A 6,626-nucleotide genomic window follows, 5' to 3' on the forward strand; every position below is an offset into this window, starting at 1 on the left:
TTTGGTCCTTAGCCAGCCCAGGAGAGACCAAAAGGGAGTTCAGCAGCACCCAGCACCCAGATACTAGAAGAAGAACATTTTTTATCAATGACTTTCCACTGCAGGAGGCAAGGGAGTAATTTTAGTGTCACTTTACGATGACACAAGAAACAACCATCTCTGGCACAGAGAGGACTGAAAGCCACAGCTCCTGGGCCTTGCTTCAGCAGCACAACAAGAAGTACTTGCCCCAGCCTAAGCCCAAGCCCTGAGCTTTTGTCAGTGCACCAAAGCAAGGGACAGACCATCACACTTTACCTCCCCTTTTCATCTCCTCTCTAGCAATTCTGCAAATATCGATTACGACTGTGCTGTTCGCTCACTACAGGAAATGTCAAATTGCTTTATTAAACCATCTCCTATATATTTACCTACCAGCAACCCAATAATGGTATGAAATTAAAAACGCCTTACCTTTATCTCCAATTATCCCATTATAGAAGCAGGTGAGTGCTTCAGAGGCAGTCATCACACTTTTACAGCATAACTACTTCGGATAAAAAATACAGAGGCGCAGTTTTCTTATCTGTGAGGAGATAAAGTAGATCCTTTCAGAGCTTTGGCTGATTTGTGACAGGAGGTCAAAGGAAGATATTCTAAGACTAAAGTTGGTGTTTCCAGGTGACCTGCATTTTGTGCCTCCAGGAAGCTTCTCTTTCCCTTATCACTGCAGCCTTTGTCACCTGTAGAATATTATTCAATAAGTGTTTTGTGGTTTTGTCTCTCAGCCAAGATCCATCTTTCTCTAGAACCAGCAGACAACCACAGAAAATGAAAGGGCATCTGCTGGTCTCACCTTTTTGTGGAGAGCTTGTCCACCTTTACTCTCTTCTCCAAATGGTAGAAGTAATAGGGCAGCTTTTACCCTCTAATACAGATGAGAAATGTACCCACACCATATTTCTTGTGTCAAGGTGATAGATCAAATTGGGAATGGGGGAGGCACATGGAGGCAATGTGGATAGAATAGAAGAGCATTAGCTAGACAGATGAGTACAGTGAGAATTCAAGTAAGAACTATCCAGTCTGTTTTCCCAGAGCCCCAAGGCAAATATGAAACCATTCAATCCAAAAATCATTTCTAAATCTTTTTTGTGTGTCTACTACAAGCTGTCCATTCCTCATACAACAATGGGCATTTCTAGGTACCAAGCTGTAGGGAAGAGAGACTGGAAAACTGGCCTTTCATGAGGACTTTGGGGCTTCCTTGCTGTTTTGGATAACTGGGAGTGCCATGTTCAAAAGCTCGAGTGTTTTTACTAATTCTCACTGAGGGAGATGAGATCCCAGGCCCTTTGGAGCACCCAGATTTACTTTTTTGTTTCAGATATTCAGAGCATTTTGGTTGTTTCTACTGAACATGGCAAAGCTTTTGGCTCTTCCCACCCATGGAACGGAAGTCCAGCTCCTGATCCTCTCTCCCAACAGAGCCTCCATCCAAAGGGAAGATGTCCTTGATTACCCTCTTTTCCTTGATGAATACAGAGCTTTCCCCATCTGGTATCTGAGCATAGACACAAGCCCAAGCCTTGTGTCAACATGTTCCCAGCCTCCTTTCGTAATATGGAAATGACAGCAGTTGCTGCATGTGAAGATGAAATCAAATGAATAAATGAATGTCAACAGACTGTGGGTAGAGGCACAGAGGTTGCATAACAGAGAGACTACGAGTGCACAGATGCAGTGAAGCCAAATTGGGTGCTGAGTGGATTGTCAGGGCTTGTTTCAGAGGGATGCACCTCATCATGTCACCAGCACAGCTGTCAGCCGATGAATTATTCCCAGTGAATTAAGAAACAAAAAATAACGTCCTCTACCCATCCAGTACTCATGGAGGCCATTTAGAGGGAATATTATGTGACATCTCTAGGTAAATCAGATGGTGAATTATTACGGAATGATTCCTCTTCCCTGCAGGAACAAGGTCTGGAGATCTCCTACAAAATCCTTACTATGTCAGTGTCAAAGTCAATAATTCTCCCCCCAAAAATTATTACCAGCTGCACTTGTGGCATTAATGTCACACTAAGGGCATGGCTGCATGGATGAGGACTGACAGACTTATGCTCCATGCCCCAGCTCTGAGCTGGCCAGATGCAAAGCAATTCCATTCCAGAAGCATAGAGCCATGTTAGCAGGGTGACAGCTTGCTCGAGAAGAAAGGCCAAAATTTTTGCCGCTGTATGGTTTTCTGAATGTCATTGTTTGAACTTGTTTGTCTCCCTTTCAGGTGTCTGTCTTGCCTGTTAGTCCTTTAACCTGAACTGGAATGCTTTGTTTTTATCCTCCTCTCTTACAGCGGGAGAACTATGCAAACCAAGGCTGACCTCACAACTGCTTCTTAAATAAACAGCACACTTCTGTGCTTCGTTCCTCTCAAACAGAAACACTACTTCAGCTTCTTTGTGCCACTTCCCCTCCAAAACTGCAGCACCAGCAAAGCAATCAAGAGAGCGTGAGGTAATATCCCATACAGCAGACCTGCTTCATTTGGAACAAACACACAAATAACCTCCAGCTTGAGAAGGAGGAATGCACAAACACTTAGAAGCTAATTCCCAAACCCAGCAAGACAAAGGCAGAGTTAAAAGACTCAAAACACCTGAGCAAGCAAAACAGTCTCTTATCCCTCACTAAAGCAAACACAAAGACGAATCGCATTCACTTTCCAGGCTGGAAAGCCAGCCATAATATATTGCCTGCCACAGCAATGATGATTGTTCTTGTGCTCTCCACCCCAGATACACACTCAGCAGATTCATAACTCTTTCAAGTTCTCCAAGATAAACATGCGGGTGCTTGATAAAGGATTTCAATTATAATGTTCCTGGGAACATCTCACACGCTGCCTCCCACCCCCAACACAGCAGTGGATTCAGCCTCCCCACAACCCCAGGGACATGGTCTGCAGGTCAGGTCCAACAGCACTGGAGGTTCTTTGTGCTTCTGGAAGCCTTTGTTGTGGGTGGGTGGGTCTCTGTCATTCACAACTGTCTGTAGCATGCTCCAGTGCTCCCATCCCCTGGCCCAGAGGGACTGCAGTGGGGTTGTATTTTGTTGGCTACCAGTTAAAGTGATGGGGACGTCCAAAGGTCTTGCTGCACACTGATCTCACCAGGGGTTTTAGCAGTCCATCTGTCTTCCCCTCTTTTATGCCCAGTGGATGAAGAGTTCCTGCTCAACTTGACTCCTACTTTCCATGGCCAAACCCCAGCCTGAGCAACTCTCATCAAAGGCTGAACTGCCACAAATGACATGGGTAAACCACCCTCACCTAAAGGAGACAAGAAAAGACATCTCCCCCTTCACCCCAAGGCCACAGGGGACTTACCTGACAACTAGCCATTATCAGAAGGGACTGCAGGGGTGGGAAGGGCACCCCAGGGTTCAGAGCTGCTCCCTGCAGCTCCAGCTAAGGCCTGCCAAGAGCCAGGAGCACACAACAGACTGCATTTGGGTAAGGGCGGGTGATCTTGATTGAAGGAACTCATTAGGTACATTTGTTCGGTGGTGAAAAAAGCCCTGACAGTCTTTGGCCATGTGTAGTGTGCAGAAAATCCAGAGGGAACACTGGGGACCACCTCTGTGTGTGCATCCATACAGGATGAACTGCAGGTGCCTGGTTTCTGAGACAGCAACCAGCACATTCAAAGGGAGAATCTGCTCAGGACTGTCATAGCTATTGCTGCCAGATACCTCTGCCTTTGTACAAAACACAGCAAACGAGCAGCTCTTCTCTCCTCCAGCCCCTGTGCCAGCCATCTCGTTAGTCCTGAGCTGCACCACACACTTGCAGCTGGCTGGGAGGGCACCGAGCTTTGCATCCCCAGCTTTTGGATGGCCATTGCTTGGCTCCCAGCTGGAAGGTCTCAGAATGTTCCTGCTCAGCTCAGGAGAGCTGAGACAGCTTCACTGTCAGTTCTCCAAGTCAGTGCCACTGTCAGCAGCACCCTCACCCTACCTCGATTGCCCCAGTGAACATAAGCACCCTGGGCAAGAGCCAGTGAATTCTCCCGGGCACACTGTGTGTTACTCTGCAGAGTCAGTCCCTGCTGTCCCCAGGGGCCCACAGGGATCAGATACTAAGCCTAAGAGCCCATTTCAACAACATCCAGCAGAACTGGGATGGTTCAAATATTCCCAGTGAAATATTCTGCCTTTCACAAAGGATAATAGCTTCTGCAGCCCGTGAAGCATGACAGATGCATCTTGCATCCTTTACACAATAGTACTGGCTGATATAGTGCCTTCATTTCTCTGCTCAACTCAGCCAAAACCAAGAGAGACACTTGAATTCCTCTCCTTTCACGTTTCACGTTTCTTGCCTCCTCCTCCTCCTCCCAACATCCCACTGTTGTCACAATATTCCAGAATTCCAACATTTTGTCTGGGGTGATAGGTATAAAAACAAACTGAATTCTTCACACCATTTAATTTTAGGTCCTTGAGAGCACTACTTAACACAACAAATGTGGAGAAGGAAATTCTCCAGACAGTGAATACAACAACTTCATTTAGGTGCTGCTCGTCCCAGCCCACCAACCTCCTGACCGACACGCCTGGAGTGAGGTATTGTGGTTATGCTTCTGAAAACACAATCTAAACGTATCAATCAGTAGAGAAACGGCAAAATGAAACAGAACATCCCAGCAAAAAAAAAAAGAGCAGGTACAGTCTCACTGCCCTGGGACCTGAAGTCTGTGTGCCCTCTAAACTTTTCTTTTGGGAGTTTCTCAGGGGCATATTGGGGAATGACCGCCCTTCTCATTGACTTATTTTGGGTTTCTGAATAATAATAAAAAAAGAAAGAAATCTCTTACCTTGTCAATATTGACCCCGATTTGTTAAAAGTCAAGTCTAATACATTTCTGCAGTCACAGCATATTAGGATTTATGCTTCCCTGTAAAGATGGGTTCATTTCAGAAACCCAAGGAACTAGTGTTATTAGTCTTTGGTCTGTCCTTTAAATTCTACTGTAGTATAAAAAAAAGCTGTAATTGGGTGAGGGGAGTAACATGCCACAATGGGGTGACAACAGGGCAGTTTTCCATGAGAGGATGCTGGTGCTTAGACCAGTAAGATGACATGATCACAAACTGAGGAGCAGCAAAAACACAGGAACTGCTCCCAGAAGCCAGACTGGTCCTGCCTTCAGAACCTCCTTTGGGACCCTCTGGTCCACAGGTTCCACTGAAACTGCACTGCCTCCAGTGGTGGCAACAGCCCTCCCCTGACTGCTGGAGCCAGATGTCACTGAGGTACTGCTGCCTCTTTAGCACAAAGTGTTTCATCTTCTCTGATGTCAACACACTGCCACTGAGCACCCAGCTCAGGGTTCGGTCCTTGGCCAGCAGCACTCTTGCTCAAACAGAAAGGGCACCAAATAGTGGCAAGCAGCTCTGTACTGATGTTCTCATTATTTCATATGGGGAAGAATATCTGCTCCATTTTCTCTTCAGTAAGTGTAGATGAGGTGGTTGACAAACAGATTGTATTTAACCCAGCACAACTGTCCCTGCTCACACATATTGTCCCTCACTCCGTCCATGTCAATGACAAAGCCTTTGTCTGCCTCTCTGGCTGAGGAGTGTGAAACCCTCCCTTGTCCAAAACCATGAGTCCTGCTGCAATCCAGGCCTCTCACCCTAGGGGTGAACATTGATCCTACAACAGAGCCCTCTGGTCCTTCACGGCTGTGCTGTCAAGACCAGACTTCCGCTGGTTCTCGCAGCAACCACAGGTACTTGGCCCGTGCTTTCTCCACCCCTTGCCATGTCTTACTGCTGCCTCTGTACACTCACTATGATTTATGCCACAGACTGCAAGAGGAAGATCAGGCTCGCCAACTCCACCAGAAATCTCCTACCAGCCCTGAAAACTGACAGCAGCCAGAGGCAGCTCCGGGCTAATGTCACAGCCGCAGCCTCAGCACATGGCGGGGCGAGTCTGACCTAGTTTTAACCCTGCTAAATATGCAAAGAAAGAACATGAGACTGTGGGGGGGAAAGCATTCCAGGGTTTTCTCCATTTCCTCAGTATTCTCTGCTGCTTTATCTTTAATACTCACACTACATTGGAACATTTCCAGTGCCAGATCTTCTTATGGGTGTACCAAGAGAGGAAAAACATGGCAACCTTTGAAGGGTGGGCTGTTTGAGGTAGATTTTTTTGTATAAGCTTATAGGAAGATGGGAATTATTGAAGATTAACATTTTGACAAAATATTTAAAATAAAAAAAAAGGAAAAACTTTTTACTCTCTTTTGAGTGGAAATCCCTCTTCGGCTGCTTACCTTTCCTTTTTGCTTGTTTTTTCAGTATTTTTTGTTCTTAACTTAGTCATTGAGAGCTAAATGCTACCCTGACTATCATACTGACAGGCCTTTTTTGTTGTTGTTTTATTTTTAAAAGAATGGATTTTTATGCACTTATGGTTCACTTCCACCATAGAAAGTACTCATCTTCAGCTCCTCTTGATTCTTTATTAACTCTAGATCATTTGTGCAGCACGTAACTAATTCTTTGCTATGGAAACACTATTTTATTTGAATCACCCATACGGTTCTGTACACCTGTTTTTCAGCACT

The sequence above is a fragment of the Corapipo altera genome, unplaced genomic scaffold (genome assembly GCF_003945725.1).
Source record: "Corapipo altera isolate COAL_440 unplaced genomic scaffold, ASM394572v1 55, whole genome shotgun sequence".
NCBI lineage: Eukaryota > Metazoa > Chordata > Aves > Passeriformes > Pipridae > Corapipo > Corapipo altera.